Genomic DNA, 14,623 nt, shown 5'->3' with positions numbered 1-14,623 from the left:
GGGAGTGAACTCTTTGATGGTTTTCTCTAACAGACGACAATAAGGGTTATCGTTTGACTAGTTTTTCAACTCGCATTTGTGGCTTTTGACATCATTGCTATCTATTGTATCTAATGATAAAGTAGCAAGATCGAACTACAACAACTACCGTAAGATCTTCTCCAGCCTCGATCAACCACTGGGGACCCTTACTGCCTGCTGAAGTTCCCTCTATTGTCGGTAACAACTCTACCAGCCACCCACAAGGGCATGATCTACCCAAAGGGTCCTCATCTTTGGGCCTAGTGTAGACCAGCCACAAAGTCACATTCATGCACCCTTCTGGCCATCTCACGGTTGGTTGGGAGCTGCATGCTGACCAGCCCTCCATCCACCACCACTATCCTCTTTTGCTCTCGATGGCAGCAGATCGCAAGACAGGTGCCACCTGTTGAATGGGACATGACTGGAGGTAGTTCACCGGCTTCCCTTGGCTGGCGGTACCATTGACCGACGTTGTTGGACTCCTCATTCCCCCTTCATCTCCACCATCTCCTTTCTCATCGTTAGCTGGCCACCAAAATGGTGGTGAGTATGATGCACATGAGCCGATCGAGCTTGGCATGTTCAAGCTCGGCTCGCCCAAGTGAACTGGTGTACAAGTTAGGCTTGAGCTCAGCCCGAGCTTTAATCGAGCCCAAGCCAAGCCTGGGTCACTTAAGTGTTTTACACTTCTAAGCAAAACGGACCAAGCTCAGGCTTAGTCCGAGCTCGATTCCCGACGAAAGGGGTAGAACACAAAGAAGTTTAGGGCCAAGCCCATCCTTATAAGATGTGTGGGGGAAAGATCCCGCTAGAGCAATATCCTGAGCAGCTTTGTAGGCAAGCATGGTGTCCTACACAGCCTTCTTGCAGTCATTGTCGACTTTTGAATTCGACGAGGTGCCTATGGTAATCGCCCTTTATCTTGAGGAATAAGACCTTGGACTCGCCGGAAGCGGCGGAGGGGATGAGGTGGGAGTCGAGAATCTTGAGGATGCTAGCGCACAACTCTGACTCCACTTTGGCCCTGTAGCTACTGACTAGGGCGGCCTGCTCCTCATTCTTGTGGCCCTCCTCCTTCTACTTGATCGATGACATGATTCGCCACGATGCCCTCCTCGCCCTGATCATGTTCTTGTATGCCACCGACAACAGGTTGTGCTCCTCCATCAAGGGCTCATTGTCAGGCCCAAGAGACTTCACCAGGCTGTCCATGAACAACACCATCTTCTTTGATAAGGATAACGATATCATTGTCAACGGTTCTTGTTTATCTTTCCATGTATTCCAGAAGTTGTTATTGATCCTTCCTAATAAGGATTAGGCTATTAGGATCATCAATTATCCTGTTGCCATATCTTGAGGATCCATCTTTATATATGTATCTTCTCTCTGGTGATAATGCAATATAACTGAGTCGTGTTCTCCAATGGATGTAGTTCTAAATGACCGAACCACTTTACTTGTATTTTTTCTTCTCTTCTCATCTCCATTCTTTGAATATGTGTTGAATCATTTTAACATGGTATCAAAGCAGAGGGTATCCATCCATTCAAAGTAAGTTGCAGAGTTTTTTTATCGGCTGATTCAATCAGTATCCAGATCGGTTGTTTCTTTTGAGAGCCTATTCTCTCAACCAATTTTTATCTTCGTTGAATCACGTTTTTTTAGCACTCTCTGCTGCATTATCACCAATTGTGATCTTACTACAGTAGCGTGAATAGACGTTGCCCATCGTTCTGATGTCGTGATCAGGTATTGTCATGCCAATCTAACCTTCTACTGTAAATGTTGCTCTCTGTCTACTTAGTTCACTGATGTAGCGTGAATAGTCGATGCCTATCGTTCTGACGTTGTGATCAGGCCTTGTTGTGTCAATCTGACCTTCTGCTGCAAATGTTGCTCTCTTTCTATTTAGTCCAGCGCTTCTACCATATTTGATCTTCTGCACACACTAAGGCCGTGTTGTGCATATTGTCATGATGAACAATAGTTAGAATGCCGACTCCTCTACTGGTTCAACTATTTCTCACGAGCATATCAACTCGTCTCTCAAAATCACTATCGTCCCATTGAATAGGTATAATTACATGGCTTGGGCAAAATCTGCCACTCTAGTTCTTAGTGGTAAATCCAAACTGGAACATATCTCCGGGAAAAAATCCAAACCTAAAGAAACTGATCCCAACTTCGAGGAATGGGGGTCAAGTGATCATATGGTTATGGCATGGCTCTTAAATTCAATGGAGTCACGCATCTCTGAAGGTTTTTTATTTCTCAATTCTGCTAAAGCCATTTAGGATGCAACCAAAGATTTGTATGGACAACAATACAACATGGCAAAAAGCTATCAATTGGCTCAGGATATTCTTAATTTAAAGCTTGAAGAAACGCCATTCAGCGAATATCTAGGGCGGCTGAGAGGTATGTGGGATGAGTTTGATTCATATATTCCACCTATTACTGATGTTGTATCTTTTAAAAAATGGAGAGACCAAGAAAAACTTTTTCAAATGCTTGTTGGATTAGGACCAACTTATGAACAATTAAGAAGCCAGATCTTAATGTCCTCAGAATTGTCATCTCTGAGTGTAGCTTGTGCTACAGTCATGCGCAAAGAATCACACTGAAAGGTTATGAATACAAAGAATAAAGAAATTGATGAAAGCAAAGCTGCCCTGGTTGCTAAACATGCTGAAGAGCAACAAAAATACACTCAAAACACTGAATCTCAGAAATCCAAAGAGAAGAAGTTATTTTGCACTTTCTGCAAAAGAGATAATCACACTCAAGAACGTTATTGAAAACTTAACAAACGCTCGAATAACTTCAGAGGTAAACAACAAGCGAATGTAGCAAAGTCGGAACCCAATAAGGAAATTTTAACAGTGGAAAAGCTCACTCAGATTCTCCAAGGTTTTGCAAAGAACAATATGGCTGCCTTTGCAGCAAAAGAATCAGGTATATTTAGTGAATCCTGCTAATGTTTTGCTATTTATCCTTCTGATAGTCAGACCTAGATTATCGACTCTGGTGCTTCTGAGCATATGACAGGGCAAGAATCATGTTAAGCAAACATTAAGCCTAATGCTAATACAAAACCTGTCTCTGTTGCTAATGGATCTCTTATGAATGTCGAAGATATAGGCGAAATTAATTTTTTTTTATCAAAGAGACAAAGCATTATACATGCCGACATTAACATCTAATCACCTATCTGTTACCAAAATTATAAAATCCTTAAATTGTTATGTTATTTTTACCCCGACTGAAGTGCTATTTCAAGACAAGGTGATGCAGAGGACGATTGATAGAGGAACGAAATCTCGGGGTCTTTACTTTCTGGATAAAATGAATAAAGCCTTGGTGGCTTGACCAAACAATGAGGGAAGAATGTGGCACATCAGGTTAGGTCATACCCTCAACAAGGTTCTAAAACAATTGAAGTCAGACTTAAGTTTTGATTGCAATAAGTGTGAGACATGTCAGTTTGCAAAAATGAGTTGATTACCTTTTCCTCACTCTGAGAGTGTCTCTTCACAAAAATTTGATATTGTGCACTCTAACGTCTGGGGACCATCCCCGGTCGTGTCACACGATGGCTATAAATACTATCTGACTTTCATAGATGATTTCACCAGAGTCACTTGGGTATATTTTCTCAAAGCCAAAGATGAAGTATTTGATAAATTTGTGAGTTTTTATATGATGGTTCAAACACAGTACAATTGCAAAATTAAAATCTTGAGAACCGATAATGGGTCTGAATATATTAATGATAGATTTATTGATTTTCGTATAAAAATAACATAGAACACAAAACTTCAGGTGTCGGGACTCCTCAGCAAAACGGTGTTGCTAAAAGAAAAAACCGACATTTACTCGAAGTCACTAGGGCATTACTTTTTCAAATGAGTGTTTCAAAAAAGTTCTGGAGCGATGCAGTTAGCATTGCAAGTCATATTATAAATCGTCTTCCCACCAACAAATTGGAATTTAAGGCACTCATTGAAATTCTCAAAGAAATAAAACACGCCCTTCTCCACTTGAAAACATTTGGTTGTGTGGCATATGTTTGGAAACATCCAGCATTTAGGAACAAACTTGAACAAAGAGCTATCAAATGTGTTTTTCTTGGTTATTCACCATCTCAAAAAGGGTATTGATGTTATGATACCAAAAGCCACAAATTTTATGTATCTCGAGACGTCTCTTTTGATGAAGACAAGGCATACTTTGAGAATACTAGTAAGGGGGAGCAAGAGCCCACACAGAATCTCTCTTTGCCTAATGTCACCTTGGATAGTACATGTTTAGATAATAATGTACAAAACTTGACCAATCTGATTCTTGTCAACTCAGAACCTCCAAGTGTCTCAGAACAGGGTGGAGAAGACATAGTTCTTTGTCGATCAGAAAGAACTATACGAGTGCTCAATAGATTACAAGATTTTGTTACCTATAGTGTTGCCACATACCCGATTGAAAAACAAATTCAATATAATCGAATCTCAAAAAGATATACTTTGTATCTTGTTAAAATCGTAGATCATCATGAACCAACATCTTTTGATGAAGCCTGGCAAAACAAATTATGGTGTGATGCTATGAAAGACGAACTGGAAGCCTTAGAAAAGAATGGTACATGGAAAGTAGTGTCAAAACCCAAAGATAAAAAAATTGTTGGGTGCAAATGGGTGTATAAGGTCAAGTATAAAAGTGATGGATCTGTGGAGAGATTTAAAGCTAGATTAGTCATGAAAGGATACTCTCAAACTGAAGGAATTGATTATATTGAGACTTTTGCACCTGTAGCCAAGATGAATTCTCTCTGAATATTATTGTCCATTGCATGCAACAAAAATTGGAATTTGTTTCAACTAGATGTTAAGAATGCTTTTCTGCAGGGAGATCTCACTAAGGAAGTTTTTATAAAAGTCCCACCTGGGCATTTGTGATCATCGCAAAATTTTTCCTCTCTTGTGGTTTTCTTTCTCTTCCTTCTTTTTTTCCTTTCTAACCTCTATTTCCTCCTTTTTGAAGGGAGAAAAATAAAAGACAAAAAAGAAGAGAGAAAAGAAAAGAAAAAAAAAGAAAAGAAGAGAGAGAGAGGAACTCTTTTGCGAAGGTCTCACTTGACCTTAATTTTGAAAATATTTAGAAAATTACTCACCTCCGTTTTGAAATATTTGCGGAAAAATTGGGAGACGGGATTCGCTCATCGGTACGAGGTTCGACTGTTCCTGGCGCCTTTACCAAGGGTAATCGAACCAAGGATCGAATTTATGCCTTTTTGCTTTGCCTAAATATTATCTAAGAGTTTATTCTAAGTCAAAAATGCATAGAAAATCATGCTTGTGCAATGTAAATGTAGAAATGTATGCTTTTGATAAAACATTTTTGGAAATCTAAGATTTTCCAAATGATTTTTGAAGTGAATGTGATAAGGGAAATGAAGAAATGAATTTTGAATAGTTGAATCTAACTTAGAACTTGAGATAGATCTGAAAAAGATATTTAAAGTTCTAAGTCTTTGAAATAATCGGAGTTGGGAAAATAAATCTTGATTTGAAAAAGAATGATTTTGAAGCTGAGAGAGGGAAAAAGAAAAATGAAGTTTTCAGAGTCAGAAATGGACTCTGATTTTGAATTTTGAACCTGGATGAGATTTGAAACGGAATTTAGATTCGAAGTTTGATATCAGGATGGAATTTGGACTTGAGAAATCAAAATGGAATTAAAAAATAGAAATGAATTTAAAAAATCTAGATGAGATCTGAAAATGGATTTGGATTTGAAATCTGGACATCAAGATAGATTTGGATTTGAAATCTGGAATTGAGAATGGAATTGGATTCGAAATCTGGGATTCAAGATGGAATTTGAATCCAAAGTCTGAATCCTAAATGAAATTGGATCTGAAGTCTGAGATCCAAGATGAAGTTGAATTCTGGAATCCTAAATGGAATTGGATCCGAAGTTTGAGACCCAAAATGAAGTTGAATTCTGAAACCCTAAATGGAATTGGATCTGAAGTCTGAGATCCAAAATGGAATTGGATCCAGAATCTGGATCAAAAGTAGAATTGGGTTCTAACTTTGGATTTAGGAAGCCCAAATGAGACTTTTGAAGATGGATCTGGGTTTTGAAAACCCAGATTAAATTTAAAACTTTAGAAAAGAATCGAATTTTGAGATTCAGAATCAATCTCAAAAACTTTGATTTTGATTTTGAGAATCAAGACTCAAATGAAAAATAAAGGATAAACTTGATTTAAAGCTTGAGTTTTAGAAGATGAATCAGAAATTTCAAAGTTAAATTGAACTTTTGAAATTTGATTTTAAATTTGGAATTGGAATTTTGAATAAAAATGAATTTTGGTTTTTGGATATACAAATGAATTTCATAGTCAAATTGGACTTCGAATTTGAAGTTTGAATTTGAAATCAGAGGATGAATCAGAAATTTCAAAGTTGAATTGAACTTTGAAATTGAATGTTGAATTGAATTTGAATTTGGTTTTGAATTTGGAAATTGAATTTTGAATATAGAAACGATTTTGAAATTTCAAAGTCAAATCGGACTTTGAATTTAAATTTAGAATCTGAAGATGGTATTTTGAATTTACAAGAGTTGAAAATTGTTTTGAGAAGTGAAGAAGATATTTGAAGGAAATCACTTGGATTTTGAAAAAAAGAACTTTTGAAAACATGATGTAATTCTATCTTAAATGATGAATGAATTTAAAGATTTGAAATTGAATTTGAAAAGCATATTTTATTTTTTAAATAAATTAAAATAAGATTAAAGATATAATACATCCCTGACTATGGTCATTGAATGTATTATATAATAATCATATTTAAATTCAGATGAAGAATAAGATATATTTTGGTGTTTTTATAAAGTTTAAAATGAAATTAACTCTCAATATATCCTGACTATGACCATTGATATAAATATTGAGCTAATTTTAAACTGAACTCTGATAAAAGAGGAAAATATTTAGAAAAACATGATGATTTTTTAAAAGGATCCTGTGTGGACCCAGTGTTATTCCATAAAAGATGAAAATCCTAAGCATTGTCCACATTTTGACTATGGCCATCAATGTGGGTCATTTGCTTAGAATTAATTACCTCTTATTAGAACGGTACACGTGCCATTCGTGTTTCACCATTGTGGGTTTTCAGAAATAAAAGAAAAAATAAAATAAAACGAGCGATCTATGATATTTACATGCTCATGCATCCTATTCTAAGCTGGAGGAAATGTAGAGTTTTTTATTAATGTCTAGCTTATTACAACACTGAAATTAAAGATATCAAGAGCTTCTAGTTCCGCTTTTCATATATTCCTGCAAAAAAAAAAAGGAGAGTTAGCACAATGCCAAGATAAAAGGAAGTGGAAGAAATTAGTCTATGAATGCAAATGTAGATGGTTAATTCTAACTTAAAATGCTATAATTACGCTAAATGAAAGATGCACATGGCATATTCTGCGTTTATGGGGAAAATATGCATATACACATGTATATACATATATATATAGGCAATACCATAGGCAAACGAAAACCTTTATGTGAGAGGGTATATGCAATGGGTAAAAGCAAGAGCCAGGATGGTCCAAGGTGAACCATCATGAAATGTGGTAGTTCCTGATGAACCGCCATAGAAAGGAAGAGACACGGTGGTTCATTGTGAACCACCGTGAAACATGACAGCTATGGTAGTTCTTGATGAATTACCATAGAAGAAAGGGGACACAGTGGTTCATTGTGAACCACTGTGAAAACACAGCAGCTGTGGTAGTTCTTTGCTGAACTGCCATAGAAGAAAAGAGGACACAGTGGTTCATGATGAACCACTGTGAAAACACAGCTACAATGTGGAAAATACATTTGAATTAGCAAAACCATCAATAACACTACAGATAACCATCATCATCTAAACAGTACCACTATCAAGGTAAATCCTGTCCATACGACATCCTCATATCATCTGCAACACTGTAGACTGTACCTCACAATAAGGTATAACCAAAAAAGCATGAACACATGTTAAACTTTGATAAGCTCTTAAAAGCCAAGCATGTGTGTGTTACTACCCTTGAGTTTGCACACTGCTCAATATAAAGCATTATATCTTTTGTAGTCCTGAATGATTTTTCTTGAACTAATCCAGCCTGAAAAATTCAATAACAAATAAGTTTCGCTGTATAGAATGAAAAATAAGATATATTATCACGGGAAATTACCTTACCAAAATATAGCCAAGACCGATATTTGGGACTATGTGAAACATTAGAACTATCATGCCATCATTATAGAATAAGTCATTTTATGAAAAGGAGAAGTAATCAAGAAGAACTGTGTTCACTGTAAGAAGAATATGTATGTCACTTGCTTATTGAAAAATAACATAGCAATGGTCTAATTCTCTAAAGAAGACTTTGAGAAAACAATATCCATCAAATCACAAGGTTTAAGACGAAGAATGTAATCATTTACCAAAAAATGTAAGATTCAAGAGAGCTTGCAAGACATGAAGGCTGGCAGCTAATGTAGACCAAAAACAAAAATTACCACTTCAACTAAGAGCACATCCCCAACATATAGACAAGCACAACATGATCAAGCTTATTAGCATGAACCCAGGACTGATGTGAATCAAGCCACCACATCCTATATTTTATGATGCTGCCATGTAAAACTGTCAACCTAGGTGATTGTTGTTCCACTTCAAGATTCTCCTGGATATTATAGGCTAGACTAGAAACCAGAAAGGTTTGTAATATATAGCACATGAACCACACATGAATGATAAGCCAATGAATGAACAACAGATGAACAACAAAAAAAAGGAAGACAATAATTGATGTCAAGATTTCCTAGAAGATTCAATGAATGATAAGCCAATTTATGCATGATATATACACTAAACAACCTCTACAAGATGGTGTTGGATGTTGTGATATTTCTTGCAACAGGTGGCAGCCAGTGAGTGGTAAAAGTGTAAAATGTTGTGGAGTAGGTGTATGACAGTAGGTAGTATAATGGGAGGCCGACAAGGTATTATGCATTATGTGGTAGATATGGTGGTTACTATTGAAATAGCATCATGTAAAGGAGGTGGGTGCCATCGAGAGGTCTTGGAGATATGGTGTACGTGTGATGCACAGGGTACTAAAATAAAACATGAATGTTGTAACTAATGTTGTTGGCCTGAGATTCCTTCAACCGATTGAGGAAAGAAAGAAAAAAAAATCTAAAGATTACAGAGGGATGAAATTCCACCATTCAATAATGAATCTGAAAATGCAAAATGCAGACGATATGACACCATAATATGAGAACGTCCGAGCTTTTAGAGCAAAGGTAGGCCTTGGTAATATCCTGTGGAGATACAACTGCATGTAAGATATAGAAATGAAAATATATACTCTAAATGCAAGATGATGATTAAAAGATGAACATATGATTCATATGGATGAACTAATGAACCCACAAATGATCAGAAACAAGGACAATCCAAATAAAGATGCAAACAAGAGGTAAGAGAGAAGAAGAAGAAGAAAAAAGAAGAGAATGAGGCTACAGTAGCAAATGAAATTTGACAGAAGTAATATATCAGAGATATAAAATCTATTTCCAGAGCTCAATATGTCTTTCTTAGCACTCACCCATTTCAATTGTATTGTATAAAATCTGTAAATGACTTACAATAAGATGCTAAGATCAGGTATCAAGGATGATTTACCGTGAATAATGGTGTAAATTCTATTAACCCTTTGGAGGTGATTCAAAACCAACTCATGCTTTGATAAATGTGCGTGAATTCATAAAAGAGGAAAAACATACCATTATGAGGGAAGCAGCCCAGAACATTTGAAACAGAGGCATGACATGCTGAGCGAAACTGAGTATAATCCTTGGATTCAGAAGGTACTAAAATCCAAAGGGGGAACTTCTCTGTCTGTCACTGCCGAATGTAACAGATGGCTAAATGCTGTGACGCATCATTGCCGCAAGCGACTCATTGCCGTTGTTAGTTGTATCAGGGTAATCAATCAGATAGTAATGCAGCAGAACCCATGAACATTAAACAAAATTTGAGAAATAGTCGAATGCCATATTGCAACCAAGGACAACACAGTAATAGAACCGATCGCAGAGGGTGTCGAATCGAGGTATAGTCTAGACGACTGTCGTCCCCAAGATATATGAGTATCAAACAGAAATATAATGGAAAGCGATGGCAAATAAACAGAGCAAGCAAAAATCGGTCAGATAAAATGGACTGCAAAGAGATATTTAGACCTAAACGACATAGATTGGGATCTACACTTGCACAGACTAAAGAAAATCGATGAAATAAATAATAAATAAATAAAAAAAGTAAAAAAATGTGGGAATCAGTAGATTCCATTGATGTCGCATAGGGTGGGTCGATCCTGCTAGAGGCAGGTCGACCCACCATTTTGCCTTATGAAGACAATAAAAAAAATAAAAAAAATGAAAAAAACAGAAGAAAAACAGGGCGACGCTATGAGTGGAAAAGGAGATCTCTAAAAGGGGTCGGAGAGTAAAGAGTCGCTTACCTATAATTGCAGATACTTTAGAGTAGTCGGCTTCCTTTCGTCAGGTGAGGGAAACCCTAGGAAATAAGAAGAAGGAGAGAAGAAAAAGAGGGAGGAGAAGGAGGAAACTGAAGATGATCGGATCACATATACAAAAGGGTGGAAGGGTGAAAACAGGTGAGGTCGGTCTCCGGAGTGCCCTTTTTAAAGAGAAAAAGGAGGGTTCAGGAAGAAGGGCCGTTGGAGATGAGCGGAGGAGGAAGAAAATGGGAAAATATCGTTGGCGATGGAGGGCGATGGAGAGAGTTTTCCCAGAGAGAGAGAGAGCTGGAAGAAAAAGGGAGAGGGTTTAGAAAAGAGGAGGGTTTCGTGCGAAGCTTGTTTGCAAAAAAAAATTGATTTTCCAAAAAGAGTCTCCTTCAAAAGGATTTTTTATAAAAATGGTTTTTCAAATGAGTTTTTTAGCAAAACAAGCTTAGAAAAGGGTTTGAACTGCATATTTTCTGATTTTTTGGATTTTTTTGTTGTTTTCTACATTTTTTTGGTGTTTTTTAAGATAAAACTTTGAAACTTACAAGAAAACAAAAGGATTCTTGAAATATTTTGTAAAATTTGAAAATATTTACAAAGGAAGGGTTTTTCGTGAGTTTTAACGTTGTTCTTTGAAAAATCCTTTAGAAAATGGGTTAAAAATGAAAATTGGGTATGGTTTCCAACAAATCCGAGAAATGAATGGAAATTTTATCAAAAATTGACCTGATTATTCAAAAGATGGACCTAGGGGCGAAAAAGGAATTTTTTAGATTTTTGGAAAATTTGGGCTGTTCATAGATGCCCCTCTTTGCTGCTAAGCTGGTTGTAAGCCAAGCTTAGCGACAAAGAAGACACGCCAAATTTTCTTAAAATGCCCCAGTCAGAAGGTCTGAACTAGGTATGGAAGGATTTGTTTTGTAAAGCATTATTCTCAGGTTTTGGGAAGAGTATGAAATCCTCGAGAATGAAAATAATTTGGACGGAAGAAAATGAGGAAATCGTGATGGGACTTTGGGATGGATATCCCGACATGGTAAAAAAAAGGAGAGATTTTGAAGAAGTCTTTCAGCTGAGACAAAAATAAGGATTTTTGAAAAGACTCAGGTTTAGCCCTTAACCTGGATGGGACATTTTTGAAAAATACATCGTGACACGAGGTTCAGGTATAATTCTTGAATGGATATACAAAGCATGAATTTCTTGATGGGAAAAACCATGATGGGATTGGGAGAAACACCTCACCAGAATGAAGTAATTCTCTTTGAAAAATATACACAACGTTAGGTTGCATCAAAATGAATATTGAGCATTTATTTCATTTTTAGATAAGAAAAAAATTTTGCCAATAAGATGAAATTGTAATTGATTCAAATGCTTGAAAATGTGCATGTATGTGTGAAAGATATTCCCTCTTTTACCTAGAGTATTTTCTTCAACGAGGTTAACTCTCTGGATTCTAGAGTCAGATTCAAATTTTAAAGTTGTTGAGTTTCTTCAAGGAAGTTACCCATTTCCTTGCCATGAATAAAGAAGAAATATTCTTAATTTCATAAAAGCAAGCAGCGAAAAGTTGTTGATGAAAGGATTTTGCATGAGAAAAAATGATTTCTGGCAATTTTGGCAATTTGATATCCTAAGGCTTTTCCTATAATGATCTTTCTGGTACTCTTTTTGAGATATTAAGCTTTCTTGGGTTTTCGAGGGAAATTCATTATATCAACCTTCATTTTGGAGATGTCCAGGCTTTTCTTTTTTCTTCGGGGAAGGGTACGTCACAAACTCTTTCATCTTGGAGATGCTTTGATCCTTCTTTTTCTCAGAAATTATACTGGTGATATTGGCTCATTGGTTAAAAATCTCTAGACGATAGCGGCAATCAAATATTCTTTAGCGTTTGTCGGGAGGCTCGGCGCAGTCGCCTTCATCTTAGCGGTGATCTGAACATTCCCTGAAAAGATCTGTCACAAACTCTTTCATCTCAGAGATAATCTGAATCTTTTTTGGCCCCGGGGGTCGAATTCGCATATTCGCCTTCAACTTGACGACAATTGAGAGATCCCCTTTGCGGACATTTGATTGAAGCTTAAATGAATGAGGAGATGTGGATTGAGTGGATTCTTTTTATTGCTCGGGATATTTTCACAGCCTGATTGCCAGAAAATCGTCTTTAAACATGCGTCATAGCTATGATCAATATCGATTCACTTCTAGCTTTTCAACATCATTAAATATTTCTTTCGCTAATCATACCAAGGATATTTCTTACATCCTTTTGGTTGATCAACAGAGAGAAGATTTGAATTTTACCCTTTTTCGCAAAAAGCTTCACCCTTTTGAAAAGAATACTAGAGGTAATTTGAGGTGATTCTTTTGTGCAGTAAAATATTAGAATCAACACATATTTTTAGCAAATTGGCAAAGTTTTCGAGAATCCTTGACGAAATAACCACTCAATATGAATTTTGATAAGTCCTTGGACTGAAACATTTTGATTTTGGCAATTTTGATCAATAAAACTGGATTTCACAGAACCAACTTAAAAAATGAGTTTAAATAAAGAATTTTGGTGAAGAACCTTGGTAAAAAGAATTTGGTAGAAGAATTCACTAAAGGACCAGTGTTAAACTGGAATTTGAAAAGGATCTTGGTGAAGGAATTTTCGGTAAAAAAGATTTTGGTAAAGGACCAGTGTTAAACTGAAATTCTGGAGGATGAATTTGAGAAAAAAATTTAGAGTTTTTGAAGAATTAATTTTGTAGGACCAACGTAAACATTGGAATTTTGAAGGACCAGTGAAAAACTGGAATTTTGAAGGACCAATTTATGAAATTGGAATTTAGAAGGATCAATGAAAACATTGGAATGATGAAGGACCAATTTGGGATTTTTGAAGGACCAATTTATGAAATTGGAATTTGGAAGGACCAATGTAAACATTGGAATTTAATGAAGGACCAATTGGAATTTGAAGGACCAGTGTAAAACTGGAATTTTAAAGGACCAATTTTTAGAAGATTGGAATTTTGAAGGACCAATGTAAACATTGAAATTTTGAAGGACCAATGTAAAACTAGAATTTTGAAGGGCCAATTTTTAGAAAATTAGAATTTTGAAGAACCAATGTAAACGTTGGAATTTTGAAGGACCAGTGTAAAACTGGAATTTTGAAGGACCAATTTTGAGAAATTGGAATTTGGAAGGACCAATGTAAACATTGGAATTTGGAAGGACCAGTGTAAAACTGGAATTTTGAAGGACCAATTTGAGCAATTGGAATTTGGAAGGACCAATGTAAACATTGAAATTTTGAAGGACCATTGTAAAACTGGAACTTTGAAGGACCAATTTGAGCAATTGGAATTTGGAAGGACCAATGTAAACATTGGAATTTTGAAGGACTAGTGTAAAACTGAAATTTTGAAGGACCAATTTGAACAATTAGAATTTGGAAGGACCAATGTAAACATTGGAATTTTGAAGGACCAGTGTAAAACTGGAATTTTGAGGACCAATTTATGAAAATTGGAATTTGGTGAAGGACCAATGTGAGAATTGGATTTGGAAGGACCATTATAGAAGGTTGCGCTGCTTCTATGAATGGTTTCAGGATTATCCCTTATCCTGAACGGGAAACTTAGGTTTATCCCTTAACCTGAAGGGGAATGAAGGAATTTTAAAGAGAATAAACATGAAGCTTAAAAGAGGAGTCTGAGTCGGAACTCGGATATTTAAAAAGAAAGATGGACCAACCCGAGAGTTGGGTTTTTGAAAAAAGAGAAGAGTCTGAGTCGGAACTCAAAATTTAAAAGGAAAAGATAAAAGAAAAGTCAAGTTTTTGGAACTCGATTTTTTAAAGAAAACGATTGGTCCAATGCGAGCATTAGCACCAAAGGGAAGCTCGAGTCGAAACTCGAAACTTTAAAAGAAAAGATAAAAAAGGAAGACCCGAGTCGGAACCCGGACCTTTAAAAGAAAAAGATAAAAGAAAATG

At 36.2% G+C, this 14,623-nt stretch overlaps 1 pseudogene; it reads right to left on the bottom strand.

Annotated features, from left to right (window-relative positions):
- Positions 1-739: 739 nt before the first annotated feature.
- LOC149840746 (14-3-3-like protein G-BOX factor 14 kappa pseudogene) lies at positions 740-1,275 on the bottom strand (annotated as a pseudogene).
- Positions 1,276-14,623: the final 13,348 nt, after the last annotated feature.

Source organism: Nuphar pumila, chromosome 4 (assembly GCF_984573655.1).
Source record: "Nuphar pumila chromosome 4, dmNupPumi1.hap1.1, whole genome shotgun sequence".
NCBI classification, from domain to species: domain Eukaryota; kingdom Viridiplantae; phylum Streptophyta; class Magnoliopsida; order Nymphaeales; family Nymphaeaceae; genus Nuphar; species Nuphar pumila.
This window is presented reverse-complemented; position numbering and strand designations above follow the sequence as displayed.